The 18,870-nt window shown below is 40.3% G+C and overlaps 1 long non-coding RNA gene across 1 annotated transcript; it reads left to right on the top strand.

Annotated features, from left to right (window-relative positions):
• The first annotated feature begins 72 nt into the window (after positions 1-72).
• Gm46225 lies at positions 73-18,235 on the top strand. Its single transcript, XR_001779770.2, has 3 exons — positions 73-207; positions 17,252-17,359; positions 18,097-18,235. It is a non-coding gene; the product is annotated as a predicted gene, 46225 (long non-coding RNA).
• Positions 18,236-18,870: the final 635 nt, after the last annotated feature.

Below are 18,870 nucleotides of genomic sequence, written 5' to 3'. Positions count from 1 at the left end.
GGAGGACGGGCGTGGGGGGAGGGGCTGGGTACGTGCACCGGGAATGGAAGATTGCCAGAGATGGAAAGCAGATCTCAGGCAGGGCCTGTTGGAGTTGACTTGTGTTTTTGAAGTTCCTGCGATCACCAGCGGCTGTGTGTCTGGCTTACTCCTCAAAAGCAGATCTCAGTTGGTCAGAGAGCAAAGACGTGCTGTGCATGGTTTGTGGTGAGAGAAGGGAACAGCTGTCCCTTTGGGGCTGACAGGGAGGGTATCCTTACCTCTGTTCCTAGATGGTGTTGCTGAGAGCTTTTCTCTTTGCTGTTTACTGTTTCAATTCCCTGGGTCAGTCTGACCGGATATTATATTTTTAAGGGACACTTCGTAGCGGAGATTATCCGTTATTCATGGGCTGTGTAAATTTGAATGTCTCTTTAACGTTTCATGGTTTTAGTTCCAGTTTATTTACTTCTGCAAATCTGCTCCCCTGGCCAGAAACTTGACTCCTGAGGATGACATCATCTAGGAGGGATGCAGGACTGTGCAATAGCATCGGGGTAGTTTTTCTGGGAATCGATGATCTGACCACATATAATAAGCCAGATAATTAGTGTCCATCTAATATGCAAAACAAAAGGCATTGATTAAATATACAGTGTTAAACTAGAAAAACAGCAACGAAAAATATGTGTTAAAATAATTATTTCCTACCCTCATGTTACTGTGGTTTTTTTTATTTTAGCCTCAAACAGATGGTCCCCCAGTTTCCAACTGTGATCTAGTTTTTAACAACAAAAAATTCACAGATCTCTACATAATGGTACTTGTGGTAGGAGTTTACTGAGGAAATACATATGTTAAAACACATACTCATGATTCAGCAATGCTTATATAACCAGACTGTACGAACAACAGCAACAACAAAATACACTCATTTTAAGCCGGAGTATACATACAAGTGTAAGCCTCTGGATTCAGGGTACAGACAAGTGGGCTTGAGGGGACTGCGGGTCCTCTTATAATAATGTTAAAGCTCCCTAGAGGTCCCGAGCCTACAGATTGGCGTCTAAATTGTCTTTGAACCTATCAGTTTGTGGAGCTGTTCTATTTAGGGGCATTGTTATTCTCCTCTCCTGACAAGCATTATGTATTTCTTGCTAAGTGGCTCAGATAGGACATGAGATAATCAACAGTGCCCAGCTTCTTAAAGGGGAGAAGATTAAAGATTATTTACTTATTTATTTCTTACCTACCAACTCAGTATTATTGGAAATGTTTTGCCTTCTGGAAAAATTACTTGGGCTGAGGCTGGTAGAATACTTATCTAGACTTATTCAGCCATTCATTTTGAGGGTCAAATTAGAAAAGGCAGCATAATACAGGGTATTAAATGATACTAGTCAGCTACTGGTTTCACAGTATTTTCACATTTCCAGGTGACTGTCACATCTCCTCAGACTCATAGTGGGTGGTGGCAGGGTTAGAGAGGTAAGACTTACCTGTGCCCTGCATTTGTGTGAACTAACAGAGCTCTCTGGACCTTAGCCTTTTGTCAACATAGAAACAAAGTTGCAGAGGGGTTTGCGGTTTTGTAGTCCCGTTCTTTTTCTTTGTCTTAAATGAAATTGGATGGCAGAAGTCCAATAAATAAATGACGTAACCCCAAAACATAGCTTCCATATGTGGCTAAAGGTGTTCACTGCAAAAAATAAAATAAACTAAAATAAATATAACTCAGCAACAACAAAAAATGTTGAGTGGGGGCACAAATAATGTCCTAGGATTGCTTACAAGCTATGGGCTAGGTTCATGATAAATACTCAGCTCTACATAAATAAATGTTCAGCTATTTTCAGTTAAGAATATTCCTATCTAAATATCTTTCCCTGAAGGCAATGCCCACTTCGAAAGTCAAACTGAGGTCAGAATTATGAAAGGAAGAATCATAGCAGGCTTTATATTGTCAATGAATCATGCCATCAAACAATGGTAACTCAACTCAATACTCTTCTTCATGCTTATAATACTTTCTTCAAAAAAAGGACCAGAGTTGGGCATGATGGCATGCACGAGTGATACTGGGAAAACTTAGGATTCCCTTTTTGGGAATATTGTTACTGTTGTTTTCAATAAAATTATTAAAAACATAGACACAGAAGAATGCTGAGGGACAATTTTACTAGTGTGTGAGAGACAAACAAGACGGGCAGGCTGTAAGCTTTGGCATCTGCCGGGAGGAGGGGAATGGTCAAGAAAGAGGAATACCCCATGCTTAGGGGACGGGGGATGGGGTTAGATAGGAAAGATAGGAAGTATAATATAAGAAAAATAACATTTTTTTTTTCTGAGTTAGAAAAGCAGACATCAGCTTAGACAAAGAAGATACGATTCAAAGTGCTTCCAAGATAGAAGTTCTGTAGGCTACTCATCTGGTGGAGAGGCTTATGGGAAAAGGTACATTATCTTATTGAGGAAATAATTAGTCCTCCCTTTGTCTTCAAAGTGCATCAGATGCACCTCTGTCTTCAGGTGCATCAGATTTTCTGGGGATGGAGTTCTGACTACATGATTGACAGGATGGGTTGACTTTAAATGGAGGAGACAGTAAGAGGGCTTCCTGTTTAGTATTTAGTGTTTTAACTTAAAACATATCCAAGGCCAGAGGTTGATTTTTTTTTCCATGAGGAAGTAGTTTTCTCTTAATGGCCCCAACAAAATCAGATACCCTTTCCTTTTCATTTGGTATTTTAAATCTTAAAAAGGGGCCTTACTCTTTTAGTGTTACCATAGGAACCAGGAGATGTGGTCCAAAGTCAACCAGGATGGAAGTATTACATCCTCAATGGTTTTGCCAGTACTTGGCAGGCCAAGTCAGAATTCTACAACAACCAGAACAGCACATGTTTCATAAGTTCCCCCATCGGCCTCTGGTGCAGTGTTAGACCCTGCCACAAACAAACAATGCTGGACTAAGTAATTTAGAATCTCAGACTAGAGTTGAAAGAAGCAGTCCACGTAATCTTCACTTGATGTCTGTTATGTCTTCGTAGAGAGTTCCACCCACCTCTGATGAGTAAGAGGAGAGTCAGGGACTCTCAGGTGGGCCTGTTTTCAGTCAGCAGATGCTCAAGTGGTCTTTCAGAACCGTAGCCAGGCAGCCATTCACCCAGGTTTAGCTTACCTGATCCTTGTAGCATAATTTTGCTAGTGTTGGAGATATAACTGTTTTCTCAAATGAGTAACTCAATGCCTTTTCCCCGTGCAGTGATGTAAAACGTGACTCAATTTTTTCAAATATTACCTCATGAATAGCTATCTGCTGAGTCTGACTGCACATGCTCTAGGCTGCCCAGCCCCCCCCCCCACAAGCTTCAGAGCTGTTCACAGTCACCCTGACTCATCTTTGCTCTGTGCCTAACAGTACCCGACATACAGAAGTGACGTACAGAAGACATGCAGATGAGTGACAGACAGAACAAATGACCGGAGTGATTTTCTGCCAGCTCAGTAAACAAGGAAAGATTGAATTCCACAATGGGTTTTGAAAGCAGCCATTACGGTGTTTATAATTTAGTTTGTCAACAGAACGAAGCCAGCTTTCTGAGGGCTTTCAGAAGACAGGAGTTTCCCAAGCGCACTGGAATTGTTTTTTTCTGGGTGTGGGCTGTGCTGTCGCCAAGCAGTCATCCTCACTTCTTGCCCAGAGAGGAGTGAGGGAGCTATGGCTGTAGGCTGGCAGAGGACCACCCCTGATGAGAACCAGGGAGACTGCCCTACTTGGTCTCTCATCCTGACCTTCCCCATTAACCATGCAGTTCTGAGCAAGTTGCTTTATCAGTGTCTAGAAAATGGATACTCCCCAGAGTGAAGGTTTAATGAATTCAGGCATGCTGCAAAGAGTCAATAACTACTGGCTCTCATGTACTCATCTGGAAGTAGCAGAGGCAACCTACGTTTTGAGCTAGGCAAAACAGGCTCTTAATTCAAGCTCAATCCTTCACCTCTAATTTCACTGAACTTGTTTGGTCCTGTGTAAAATGGGGATAATGACACAGCAGAGGAACCAAATGGTGTTTAAGCCTTTGCTAGTCTTCTGATCTCTTCTCATCTTAAGTTGAGGGAAATGCCGTTATGAGCTCACTTTGACTATGAAGGGAAAGCCCTAGGTAGAGAATACAGTGTTTTGTATCATAAATAAGAATCCCAAAGGCAGTGCTCTGGCATGAGCCAGTCAATCTGCTAGTTAGGAGGTTAGGGTGGAAGGGAGGATTCCTGAGCGCTGGAATTTCAGAACAGCCTGGATAAAGAAGGGAGACCTTCACTTCAAAAACTGATTATGGCCTGGGAGTGTGATGTGGTAGAGTGTCTGTTTAGCATGGCATAGCATGTGTGAAAGCACCTGGGTTTGATCATCTGTGTGCAGGGGAAGAGGTGGGAGCTGAAGGGAAGAAGCGGGAGGGGGAGGAAAAGACAGGGAAAGGAGGAGAGAGAGGGAAGAGGGGGAGAATTTTGAGCATTCTTCAGCTGGAAATTTCCATTATTAAGTTGTTTGTTAGTTGGCACTGCAATGGGCCATCTTTACCTTTCTCCAAAAATTAAATAGGTGCCCCCAATATGGATGACATTTGGGGGGACTGTATGAGCAATGGGGTATTTGATGCAGCTAAAGAGAGAGAGCAAACATGGGGCTAGGAAAAGGATCTCTGAGTCCTTGCATGGGTTGAGACCCAGAACACTGACTAGGGACCACAGAGGAATGGAGAAATAGCAGACACACGGACACAAGTACAAAACAAGTGGAATGTGGCCAGTTGTGTTGAGTCTGATGGAGAAGCCACAGCGCCCCAGAAGTTCAGCATGCTTATTATATAAAACTGAACAAGGAAGTGAGCTGTTGCTTTTGCTGCATACTAAATAAGGAGGGGAGGCTCTTTCATACAGATAAACAAGGTGCAGTGTTTTTATATACAGCTGAACTAGGAGGCAGGTTTAGCTAATCACAGTGGGAGCAGGCTTCAGGCACTAAACATTGAGAGGAAAAAAATCTATGGTAGATCTTTTCTGCACACACTGTCAAACACTCCTCCTTGGACCCGGGGACCACTTTACCATCCCTCTGAGTCTCACTCAGGGAAAGCTTTGCCACATTCATAGGGTTGACGCCTTGGGATCGTTGACTTAGCAACATCATAACATCCACTGAGGGCTTTGTTGCTCCATTCAAAGGACACATAGGGAATTTGGCTTGCACAGGAAACTGTAATGTAAAACACAAGAGAGAGCGGTGGTAATGTAGGTGAACCACAGATTTCTTGCCAGTGCTCAAGACAGCAATCAAGAAGTTCAATCTTAGATGGATATCAAAGGATGAAAACCAAGAAACCGCTGAAGAACCTGATCACCCTGCCACTTGAGTTACAGCCTTGGCAGGATGCTCACAACAATTAGTTAATGGATGTAACCCCCCAGCACAAAGCAATTATTTGATAAATGGCAGCTATCATCCTATTGAGTCATGTATTATTTAAGAAATATTTCTCTAACCCAAGGAAGCTTGGAAATGGCAGATGGTCTACATGGGGACAGCAGAGCATCCCACAGTACACTCTGCCTCCCCACTTCTCACCTGTCTGTCATCTACATACACAAACATAGAAAATAAAACACTCCTTAAAGAAAGTGGTGGCTTCTAGGAGTGCCCAGCTGGGAGTACCCCTTTGGATGTACAGGCAGGCTTGTGTGATGGTAAAAAAGTCAAATTTATGCCCTGAGGCTTAAAATATTTTATTTCATTCATCACTATGGTAAGAGTGACAAGCAGATGCTCTGAAAACACACAGTTACTTAACTAGTGATCCGTTTTCCAGTAAGTGACTACCAAGATAGCCTGGGCACAGAATAGGTAATGGCTTTGTTTACCCAAGATGTAGTCACTGCGATTATTTTTAGACGAAAGATTTGGAGCCGGTGAAACACAACTCATAATTATGTCGCTATGAATCTTCAAGCAGTTGTTTTGTGGGATCCACTTAACTGTGAAACTCTCAAAGTCACCACAATATTTGAACAATTTGGAGATTGAAATCTGAAAATAGGCCTTCCATGACACAGAGTAATGTTTTCCTGAGCATGTGGGACATCCTTCTACTTTAGGGCATGCTTGCCCACTTTCCCAGCCCCTCTTCTTGATCCAGGTCTTACTGTGCCCTCTCCTCTCTGGGCTAAGCTCACTGATGGCTTCTGCGCAGGAAGCATTCCTTAAGATGCCAGCCTGGTACATCTCCCCTTCCACTGGCCTCTACACTCCTTCTTGGGACCCCTCCCCCACCATATCCCTTACATTCCAGTCTATTTTGAGCAGTGTCTTGTTATTTCTAAAACCTAGGAATGTATGGTACAATGCATTTACATCACAAATAATAATATAATATACCCGATCAATATGGCCAAAGACCTGCAAGATATTGATCTTATCACCTTAATATAAAGTATTTACCCATCATTCTACAGTGTCTTTTCCTGAGCATTTTTTATGCTTATTTTTTTCCATTGAGTTAATCCTAGAGGTCATGTAATTTGATAACCATTTTTTTCCCCAACTGATGTTATATCATAATCTTTCTTCAAATTGCTGTATAACCTAAAGGCTGAAAAATATTGATGATTCTGCTACAGCTAAAGGTTTAGATTGTTTTTACACTTGACATTGTATATCTAAATGATGTGGCTTGGGAGTATTATGATATGATATGTTGATGTCTGTATGTGCATGCCTAGTTTGGTCTTGTTTCCTTTAGGATAGTGTCCTCAAAGGAAAATTTATGAATAACAGAGTATAATTATTCTTATGGCCAGAAGTGGCACATATTGTCAAAATACTTTCCACAAGAGTTAGACAGATTAATATCACCTAAAGTATTGGGTATGCCTGTTTCTCCAGTCTTCAACCATAACTATTCAATTTTGTTACACATGAAATAGGATGGCATTAACTGGCTTCTTTAATTTTTTAAAAAGATTTATTTATTTATTATATACAGTACACTGTAACTGTCCTCAGATACTCCAGAAGAAAGCATCAGATTTCGTTACAGATGGTTGTGAGCCACCATGTGGTAGCTGGGATTTGAACTCGGGACCTTCGGAAGAGCAGTCAGCGCTCTTAACCACTGAGCCATCTCACCAGCCCGGCTTCTTTAATTATTGACTGAATTATTTCAACATGCAGAAAGTGTGGAGAAAAGCAGATAACCTCAGATACCATATTATCAAATCCTAACAAGTTTCCACATTTCATTGGCTTTGAAATATTACACATTTTGAAGTCTTTGCATGTTCCCTTCTCAAGTCCACCTCCCCCCTTTTACAAAGGGAACAGTTATTTGGTGGTTATCATTCCCTTGTGTTCCTACTTCCATAGGTGGTCATTGTCAAATCATTAATTACTGGTAAAGCTTAGCAATCATTTTATAGCAGAATGAATATTATTAAAGGGCTCAGTTTCTTGAGTCAGGTACACCTGTCATTGAACTGCTAATCTGTCCTGAGCAACCCATGTTGCTCCGGATCCCTCTATGCCTTCAACTGTGAGAGAAGAATGGGTCCTACTATTCTTTATTGTGGTAGTGTCTTAGTTAGGGTTTCCATTGCTGTGAAGAGACACCAGGACCAAGGTAACTCTTATAAAGGACAACATGTAATTCGAGCTGGTCTATAGGTTCTGAGGTTCAGTCCAGTATTATCATGATGAAGAACATGGCAGTGTCCAGGCAGGCATGGTGCTGGAGGAGCTGAGAGTTCTACATCTTGTCCAACGGCAGTTAGGAGAAGGGTCTCAAAGCCCACCTTCACAGTAACACACTTCCACCAACAAGGACACATTTCCTAGTAGTGCCCCTCCCTGGGCCAAGCCTATTCATACCTAGTTTGAATAGGTTTGGCTCCTATAGATTCATGTGTTTGAATGCTTGGCTATAGGGAATATCGCTCTTAGGAGGTGTGGCCTTGTTGGAGGAAGTGCTCCATCACTGTGTAGGCAGGCTGTGAGGTCTCCTATGTTCAAGTTCTGCTCAGTCCCCTTCTGCTGCCTGTGGATCAAAATATAGAACTCTCAGATCCTCTAGCACCATGTTTGATTGGACTCTGCCATGCTTCCCACCATGATGATAATGGACAGAAACTCTGAAACTGTAAGCCTGCCACAATGAAATTTTTTCCTTTATAAGAGTTGTAATGGTTAAGTTGTCTCTTCACAGCAATGAAACCCTAACTAAGACATTTATGGTGTTACAATGAAAGTCAAATGGTGAGTAATTGCAGATTAAAATTTTTTTTAAAAAATTATGTGTGTATGTGTGTGCCTGTGTGGGTGTGTGTGTGGGTGTGTGTGTGTGTGTGTGTGTGGGTGTGTGACTGTGAATGCAATTGTCCAAGGAAGTCAGAAGAGGGCGCTGGATACTCTGCAGCTAGAGTTAGGTCGTTATGTGGGTGCTGGGAGCTGAACTCAGGTCCTCTGCAGGAACAGTAAGTGCCCTTAAATTGCTGAGCCACCTCTCCATTCCCTTCCTTTCTTGTGTAATGCAACTTCTTGCCATTAATAATGTATTGTACTTATATTATCAGATTTAGAACCTCAAAGCCGGCATTACTTTTTTTTTCTGATTTTTTTTTTAAATAAGAAAAATAAAATCTTAGTCAATTTCCACATCCTAATATTAAGATCATTAGTGTTTTCGTCTTAACCATTTCAATTAAAACACTTAATAATTCTTGGTATTGATTAGCAGTTTATGTAGTAGGATTAATAATTTTATGATTTAAAAATGTGTTTACCCTAAGATTCTTTTTTTTTCTTTTCCTTTTTTTTTTTTTTTTTTTTTGGTTTTTTTGAGATAGGGTTTCTCCGTATAGTCCTGGCTGTCCTGGAACTCACTCTGTAGACCAGGCTGGCCTCAAACTCAGAAATCCACCTGCCTCTGCCTCCCAACTGCTGGAATTAAAGGTGTGCGCCACCACCGCCCGGCTAAGATACTATTTTAAAATTGTTTTTCGATGCATACAAAAAGCACTCTGGAAATAAAATAAAGTATTTTGTCCATGAATAGAACATATCAGGTTTGTTTATATAGTATCAAGCTACAAGAAAAATTGAAGATGACATTGTATGGTAATTTTATTTTTACTCACTTTATCAATATTCATTTTTTACTTTAATATTCTGTCATCAGTGACATTTCCTTATTATATTTATAAAAAATTAGATGTAAGGATATGAGATAGCTGACAACTACAATGTGACCCAAGATAAAGGATGACGTTACTGGGCAAGCCTAGAACATTCCATGACTCAGGAAAAGCTGACCTGAAGATTATACAAAGGCTATACTGATGTAACAAGAGAAGTGTTGTAAGCACACATGCATGAATGCATGTCCTCATATATACTCGTGCGTGCACACGTGTAGGTACACACATACACACACACACACACACAGAGAGAGAGAGAGAGAGAGAGAGAGAAAGAGAGAGAGAGAGAGAGAGAGAGAGAGAGAGAGAGAGAGAGAGAGAGAATCATTAAATTGGGTGGATAGTGAGATGGGGAGAATGTGGGGGAATTGGGAGGGGAGAAAGCATGATTATAATATACCGTATAAAAAAACAATTAAATAAGAAAAATTAAAAGGCATTCAGTATAAATCCCACAAACTCAAGTTTTAGTTTCCCGACTTCCTCTTACTCCCTAACCCCCTGGTTTACTAAATGTTCCTGCTGGTTATGAGTGCTATGGATGCTACACAATAATCTGCCCGTTCACTCAATTACTGCCTGAAGCTGTCCTGCAGGCCTGGCCTGTTGCTAGTATCCAGTCTGTAATCAAGGCATTTGAGTTCCAACTGGTCTCCTTTAGCTGACATCTTTCCTGGGGGAGGTTAGCAATTACCCCAGCAAAATCACCTTACTGCTGATAAAAGTTTACCTCTTAACAATGTATATGCCCCCACATACTATAACCCTAGTAAGGAGGCTTCTAACCCGTGGATAAAAAGGCATCAGTAGGACCCAGTGCCTGGTGGTGTGTCAACCTCACTTCTGCCGGCGGAAACATGGCTGTGTACCACTCATCTGCTGACTACAGCTCATTTCCTATGAGACACTTTAAGCCATCTGTTCTAAGAGTTGCTATGTGGGAAGACAAAACGTCTTTTAAAAAAATTTATGTGATAAAGCCCCAAATCAAAACTGAGGCAAATGTATCATTGCTCTTCTATGCTTTAATTTTCTGGAAAACAGCCCCAAGGGAGTGGGGATTGCAGTGGGTTGGTGTGCCGAGCAAACTCAAGGCCTTTTTAGGGCAGGCCAGGGTAGGATTAGATGTTCCAGGCTACACTGTCCTCATAAGCCTGCCATGATCTAAAACTTACATCTTGGTTCTGGGCCAGAATCAGCTTGACCTTCAAAGGACTGCAGAGAAGGCAGCAACATCTAGACAACTGCCAGCAAATCCCCTCTGCCTGCCTCTCCAATCCTTCCTCCTCTATGTGATCAAACACTCCAGGTTCTGTGGTCTCCACAGCCCCCGGGGCATCTATACTTGCTTGCTGGTGGGATCTTACTAAATTGTACACCTTTGTAACATTGGGGGCTTAAATACTAATAATCACCATGACTTTTGGTCTCAGTTGCAGACGATATTTTTCAAGTATCTTTACAACAAAATTAAACTTGTTCAACCTTTCTTGGGGCAGATGTGTACTGAACAAGTATTATTTGAAATCCTTGCCTAATTATCCATACAGAGATAGATCAATGCAAAGCTTTTAAGAATGTCTGAACTAGGGAACTATTTGATAAATTAGTATTCATCTTATGTAAGGATTTGTGATTTTCGTTTTATCATCCACAGCATAAGTGTGAACTAGGTTTTGGGGCTTTGTTCTTTGTGAATTCATTTCTGTTGGTCTCTGTAAGCATTATGATGAAGACTGTATTCAGGGGCTATTCTCATTCCCACTTATGCAGTTTTAGAGTTGACGAGTCAAGGTACATCATAAATAAAAAAGCCCACTCTCAGTTTATGATAATTATCCATAGATTAGTTCTAAAAAACAAAAAATCAAACCAAAAGCCCTCTAAGCTGCCCATTATGGCCTGTACCGCTAACCCCAGCACTCTGGAGGGTGAGGTAAAAGGATTTGGGCTTAAGGTCATCTTGCACTATATAGCAAAACTTTGTTTCAAAACCCTGAAAGCCCCAACCATAGACTTAGGATCATTACTATGTCGTAATTACGTTGTAGTTACAGGCATGTTCCACCATGCTTGCTTTTAAAAGGATCTTTTAAAAGTTTGCTTATTTTTGAACATAGACATCAGACTTCACAGATTGAATTTGTGTCAGGTTAAATTTCTCCCCCAATCAGTACCTTGTTGATCAAAAATAAGTAATTAAGAGAATTACTCACACTATAACAGATATAAAGTGAACCATCTTCTAGAAATGTCCTTTGTTAAACAAGTTACATAGCTAAAAACAGTGGTGAGTCTTTCATATTTGTCTCTAGTTTTAACTTTTTTTTAACTTCATTTAGTGTATCTACAATGAGATGAATAATTATGAGTATTTCCTATATGATCATTCTGTTTTTATGTGTTTAAAAATATATAATTAGGAAAAAAGATAAGAAATTAATTTCCTCATATACCTTCATATACATATAATTATATCTAGACTTAGCTTTGCTTTTCTCAGTCCCTTATTATACTTGTTAAAATTCTAGGCCTTCTCTGAATGCCCAGGAAAAGGATCTACGATTTAAATTCACTCAGGTTCCTCAAGGGCTTGTTCCAATGATATTAGCTCTCTTTAAAATTCCAGAGATCCCACCCACTCCTCCACTGTACAGAATGAAGCCCAGGCTTGTCTCAAACTCCTGGCAATCCTCCTGTCTCAGGATCCTGTGTATAGGGATTTCTGAGGCATGCTAGCATTGCCTGGCTTCCAAAGTTAACAAAATAAATTAAATCATCTCCTGCTATTTGGAAGTGCATTTCGATCATGAAAACTATCTTTATAGTTTTGTTATTTGAGTAGCAAAGTCAGAACTAATGTATTATTCTTAATTAACTAATCAAAATCCCATTGGCATCAATGAACTCCATACATTTACAAGTTTATGTGACATGCTCCTGAAAATACTTTAAATAGTAACAACTTTAAAAAATTGTGACTGAGCTGCCAGGCCCTGCTCAGTCAGGAGTAGGCAGAACCTTCTTCCCAGGAGTTCATGGACAACAGTCTGTCATCTCTCCTGAGCCTGCCTGCTTCTGTTGGAAATTTCAGGAACTCTTTTCTGCTCCTGGTATCTCTGGCTCTGCTGTAGTTGCTGTGAGCTGCATTTCTTTTTTCTTTTCTTTTCTTTTCTTTTCTTTTCTTTTCTTTTCTTTTCTTTTCTTTTCTTTTCTTTTCTTTTCTTTTCTTTTCTTTTCTTTTTTCCTTCCTTCCTTCCTTCCTTCCTTCCTTCCTTCCTTCCTTTCTTTCTTTCTTTCTTTCTTCCTTTCTTGGGGGGGGGCGGGGGAGGTTTTGAGACAGGGTTTCTCTGTATAGCCCTGGCTGTTCTGGAACTCACTTTGTAGACCAGGCTGACCTTGAACTCAGAAATCTGCCTGCCTCTGCCTCCTGAGTGCTGGGATTAAAGGTGTGCACCACCACGCCCAGCTGTGAGCTACTTTTCTTGTAACTCTCCTGGGGGTACCAGACACTGCTATGGTTGCTGTGACAAAGAAGCCACCAAGCTGCCAGCAAAAGCAGTGTTGAGGGATAAAGGATTTCTTCTGGCTCACGCTTCTAGGTTTCAAGTCTCTCACAGTGGGGGAAGTCAAGGCAGTAGGAGCCTGAAACATGGAACAGTCAAAAGAAGAGAGCCATGAGTGTGTGGATGTTAGTGCTGGCTTTGCTTTTCTCTGTTCATACAGTACATGCCAGGATTCCAAGGGTGGGGCCTTTCATTATTTAATGCAATTGAGATAATCCCCTGGAGGCGTGCTCCAGGCCTATCTCTCATCTTTATAATTGTAGATCCTGTCGAGGTAATAATACTGACGGTCACAGGGAGGAAAGGTTTATCTGGTTTACGGCTCTTCTGAGGATGTAATCTAGCTAGGTGGGGAAGGTACTACCGAAGGAGACAGTCATAGCAGATCCACCCATAGGAAGCAGGACTTAAGGAGGAAGTGATGCAGTGCTATGATCCTTAAGGCCCACCCTCAGTGACCCATTTCCTTCATTAAGGTTCTTCTAACTGATCACTCACTTCCAAAACAGCACCACCAGTCAGAGACCTTGTGTTCAAATACATAAACCTATGAGAGCAAGTTCCTATTAAACCACAATCTATATTGTGGGTTGGTATACTGTAATCTCCTAGAAACATATTTTGTCACATCCTCACATCCTTTAGAAACACTATTTACCTATTTCAAACAAACGAACCAAATCCAATTCCTTTCTATCCTTATCTTCTTCCTGGACTGTATACATTCCTGGATAATCCAGGAAGCAGATGCTAAAGGCAGGGAGAAGGGTTGTAGATAGCCTGTGGAAGATGGCAGGGCCAGGAAGCAGGACCAGAAAACAAAGGCTTAGACTACATAAAAGGTTTGAAAAAGGTTCCATCCCCCCAGTAGAGGCAGAGGCAAAAACTGGTTGGGGGGACTATGCATTGGAAAGAGTGGGGTCCTTCATTATGTTCATTGGTTGGTCATTCTGGAAATACCACAGGATTTCACAGCCTCCACTTAGAAGCTGAGGGCAACCTTGTGGGTGGCAGGAGCTACAGATTCAACCAACTGCATTCTCTACACTGGGACATCAGGGTCTTTCTTGAAGGAAATCAGAGAGACACAACTGCAATATTGTCTCTGGGATTAATTCTTCCACTGTCCCGCCTCTGAAATCTTGAAACTCTGTTCTCCTTTGCCCTCGTTCACATCTCTGCAGTGTGTGCTCTTTTACTCTAGCTGTGTCTGTTCTTGGATTGTAAAACCCTGACTCCACCTCCTCTGCTTTTCAGTCCTCTCTTGAGTTCATCACTCTTTCCAGATGAGTGAGGCTCAGCAACTCGTTACTACATTCTTCAGCCAACAGGCGTGAGGATCTTAGCACAACTGTGCACAACACTCAGGGATCCTATAATTCGGTCCTTCCTTCTCACATGTCATCTGAAGAATAATCTTCTAATGTTTGTCTACATATTAAGGAGCACGACCAGAAAGGATTGCTCCTTAGAGTCACGTGGATCAGATTTGAAAGCTAGCTTTTTAGTTGGTTTGGTCATACCTACCATCTCTGGTTGTCCCACTCATCCCCAGCCTCCATCTGTAAAATGGAGTAGCTAGCTACTAGCTCTTCAGGACAGATTATTTTGAAGATCATATAAAATCTGTAGCTGCGTGTACACTAATGTAGACATTATTGAGATGTCTCAAATCATTGAAGTTTATAATTAAAGATTGTTTTTCCTTCAGTAACTGCTACTAACTATACTCAGGAGATAACCCCATTTATCACTCAGAACATTTTGACCTAATTCAAAATGTTTTTGGCCATTTTGAATTGTTAAAACAATTCCCTTGTGAACTAGTGCAGGTCAGCTCAGATGGTGTGTGCGCGCGCGTGTGTGTGTATGTGTGTGTGTATGTATAGTGTGTATGCAGTGTGTGGGTTTGTGTGTGTAGTGTGGGTAGTTTGTGTGAAAATGTGAGTGTATGTGTATATCATGTGTGTGTATATATGTAGTGTGTTCAATGTGTGCATATGAGTTTGTGTATAGTGTGTGTACTATGTATGTAGTCTATGCAATGTATGTGTATAGTTGTATAGTATGTGTATGTAGTATGTGTAGTATGTATATGTGCAATGTGTATATACTGTGGATGTGTGTAGTATGTGTGTGTGCAGTGTGTATGTATTTGTGTATAGTGTATGTATGTGTGTGTGTATTATGTGTGTATGTATAGTCTGTGGTTTGTGTATAGTGTGTGTGGTGTGTGTACTATGTGTATAGTGTGCAGTGTGTGTATAGTATGTCTATGTGTGTAGTGTGTGTGTTATGTGTATATAGTGGGTGTATGTGTGTGCAGTGTGTGTATAGTATGTGTATATGTGGTGCATGTATGCTGTGTGTGTATATGTGTATAGTGTATGTATGTGTAGTATGTATATGTGTAGTTTGTGTGTGTGTATATGTGTATAGTGTATGTATGTGTAGTATGTATATGTGTAGTTTGTGTGTGTGGTATGTATATATTGTATATATATGTGTGTATGTGTGTGCACATGGTATGTGTATAGTGTATGTGTAGTATGTATGTAGTGTGTGTGCGTGTGTGAGTAAAGTGAAGGCAAGATTTATTTTCTTGAACCCCACAGTTTTGTCCATTCTGAAAAGTATCCTCCAGTATTTGAAAAGGAAAACAGGAAGGGAAATGTTCAACTCCTTAAACACCATCAGAGCTGCTGTCCCCTTTTACCGTAAGTGATCTTTCTGCTTTTCATAAGCTCTGTAACATGAGTTGGTGACTACAAGTTCCTGGGACAAAGATGTCAGGACAAACAGTTCCGGTAAACACTGATGTCCTTTGAAGACTGTCTGTTGACTGAGTCCTGTCCTCCCGTCCCCTTCAGGAGCCTGAGAGCTGTGCCAGTCAGTGTTTTTCTGCTTTCCAGTGGGCACCACGATCTGACTTGAGGCAAAAGCTCAGGAGGTAGAGTTCATTTTCTGTACTTCCTGGAATGAGAAACCTTCTGGCTTTGCCCAGTGCATACTCTCCAGCCATCTCTCCCAACTTTCCTTCCTCTATTTTGGTAGCACAGGTAGGAATATCCACGCAGGAAGCTCAGGGAATCACAGCCTAGATGAATGCTACTATTAACCTGGCCCTGGAGAGTTGGGTAATTATTTCTCAATAGTATTTCAACATAATTCCTGAGCTAATTAGTAACCACAAATGGCTAGGAAAAGAATCGAAATAGTACTTTACTCCGTTTAAACATGTGTGTACATAAAACATCTGTAACCTATCTGTCCTACAGCAACTGATTTTTTCTTTAGTGAGAAGTAACAGTTTTATATCTATAGTGTGTGTTTGTATTACAAACATTACAAAAAATATTAAGCAATGAAATTCCCACAGCAAATCTTCAAGATAGTGGTCTCTGTTACAATCCCAAATTATACGTAAGGAAATTAAAGCACACACTGTTCATGCTGTAATAGGCAGGCCACTTCTCTTCTGCTTACTATAGGATGAATGAGTTCTATGTGTTAGGAACCAAATAACATTTTCAAATCCAGCTTAGAAAAGTGTTCTTAGTTTTCATTGTTGAATGATCATTTGAGTCAATAACAATGTAAACAAAATTTGATAACTTGTGATTTCTCTTGTGGGAAAGCTTACAAATTATGTCATTGATATGAACTTGACACACCAGACATTTCTAGTTATAAAAATTTTAGACTTCATCCATACATCTTTGTCAATATTCTGGTAATCATTTTTGAGGAACTGTTGCAATTATTTTTTGTTGACAGTTTTTCCTATATATTATTCATCTTGTTTCATAAAATATATAGTTTTGCAAATTGAATAGATATTGACATTTACATTATGAGATTTTTATGATAGTATTAAAAAATCACCTTTACCCATTGTTATAACCTTTTTCAGCTTTCTTGCTGCTTGTCCAAACTGATAAGTTTGAATAAGGAAAAAGAAGTAAGAAAATCCAATGTGCCTCAAGGAAAAAAAAAAGTAAAGGAAATCAGAGTGCTCAACCCAAGATTCGAACCAACCTTATGAATGCACCATTTATCTTTCATCTAAAAGATCTCTTACTAGTTTATGTGCATGTGTTGGGCTGTATGAACAGGTGCCCCATGGTGCAGAGGCAAGAAGAGGGCATCAGAACTGGAGTTATAAGTGATTGTGAGCTGCCCTGTGTGGGTGTTAGGAATTTAATCCCAGTTCTTAACTGCTGAGCCACCTGTCCAGCACCAATGTCTTTATAAAATAATTTTTTCTTTAAAAATTTCACGCAATGGTTTTTGATTATATTCATCCCCACTCTTCCCCCTAACTCCTACCAGATGTACTCAATAATGTCTTTAACATTTTTTAAAAAAAGAAATTTGTTGGGTATTAATTTCATTTTTAAATATTTACCTATGTCTTCATTTTCCTCCTTCTTTCCTTTATTTTTCCTCTTCTTTCCTAGACAAGGCTTCATTATGTAGTTCAGGCTAGCCTTAAACTCTTCATGTTGTAATCCAGGTTTCAATTGGATTCCTGGTTTATTGGTTTCCATCAAGTGCTGGGATTGCAGGTATGTACTACTATGCTGTGCAAACATTTAATCATTTATATGAAAGTAAAGAATTGCATCTATCTCATTAGCATACAGAGTGTTTTCATCTTTAATGAATGGTAAATTTGTATATGTAATAAATAATTTATTAAAATAAATTTATAATATAAGCAAACATTTGCCTTGAACACCATTTTATTTATCTAGTCATCCAGTGTTGTATAAAAGTTTCTTGGACAAAAGGGGTTATGAGGTTGTGAGTTTTAAATGTTTAAGAATCTCTAAGCGACCGGAACCTTTCTTTCCTTCTTACTCCCTCCCTCCCTTTCTTTCTTTCTTCCTTCCTTCCTTCCTTCCTTCCTTCCTTCCTTCCTTCCTTCCTTCCTCTCTCTCTCTCTCTCTCTCTCTTTCTTTCTTTCTTTCTTTCTTTCTTTCTTTCTTTCTTTCTTTCTTTCTTTCTTTCTCCTTTTTCTTTCTTTCTAGAAAGCACAGAGGAGGCTAAAGCAGGAGAACCAGGAGTTTGAGGGCAGCCTGGGTTACACATCAAGTTTCCAGCGAATTTGGGCTTTTTGTTAAACTACAAATTATGAAAAGATGTATTTGTAGATATAGTATTTTTACTTTCGATATTTTTCTTTGTGGAACTGTTAATGTTTTTTTCCCCATCCTTTTCAACTGTCAATAAATAATTAGATACATTTTAGATCAGATAAAGAGCCATCTCGTTATATTTTCATATTTCTGTCACCTTCTAGCATCAGAATCATTTGACGGTTGACCAACATCTGAAGATTTGGAGAAATATCTGCAGATCTACAGGAAGGAGACTAGATGTATAACCACGGTTTGGTACATTTCAGCAAATGTGGTGAGTTATAGCACACATTTTTAAATGTAAGCCTCACAAGCTTTAAGTAGTATTTTACTTGAGGATACATCAATATTAAGCTTTTGTTAGCAGTTTCCACATTAGGAAAAACATCACTGGACTCAAAGCCTAAGGAACTTATCGTCTGGGTTACTTCTGATTGGCATGCTGAGACTGCCTCCTTGTACAGTGGTTGACAGTGTTTAGTTTGTATCTAAATATTCAAATGATTATATTGCCAACAAGAGTAATTGCAAGAGGATGCTGTATTCCTTTGTCTTTTCTCAGGATGTCTGTTCCTAGGAAGGGTGGGAAATAAAGTGGAGCAGATGTGGGAGGCAGGGATGTCCTCTTTTCTATTCCCACCGTGATCCATAACCGGTGCTTGTGGAACGCATGACAACAATTTTAATTCTGATCTCCATTCTGAGTCAGATGGCTAGCCCCACAGCCCCTTGAAGCGGTTGCAGGGACAACTCGCACCTTTTATAACAACTGTGCCCCTAGAAAGCACGTATAGGAAGACAGGGTTTGGGATTAAATTATGGACCCTCTCTCAGCTTGAAGGTAACAGGATGGAGAAGTAGGGAGCGGCTTCAGGATGATCACCCGCATGCTGTTAGCAATAGGTTTTTGGTTCGCCAAGAGTCCCAGGCCCCGC

The sequence above is a fragment of the Mus musculus genome, chromosome 10 (assembly GCF_000001635.26).
Source record: "Mus musculus strain C57BL/6J chromosome 10, GRCm38.p6 C57BL/6J".
NCBI classification, from domain to species: Eukaryota; Metazoa; Chordata; class Mammalia; order Rodentia; family Muridae; genus Mus; species Mus musculus.
The sequence above is the reverse complement of the archived record's forward strand: the minus strand, read 5'-3'. Positions and strand labels throughout refer to the sequence as shown.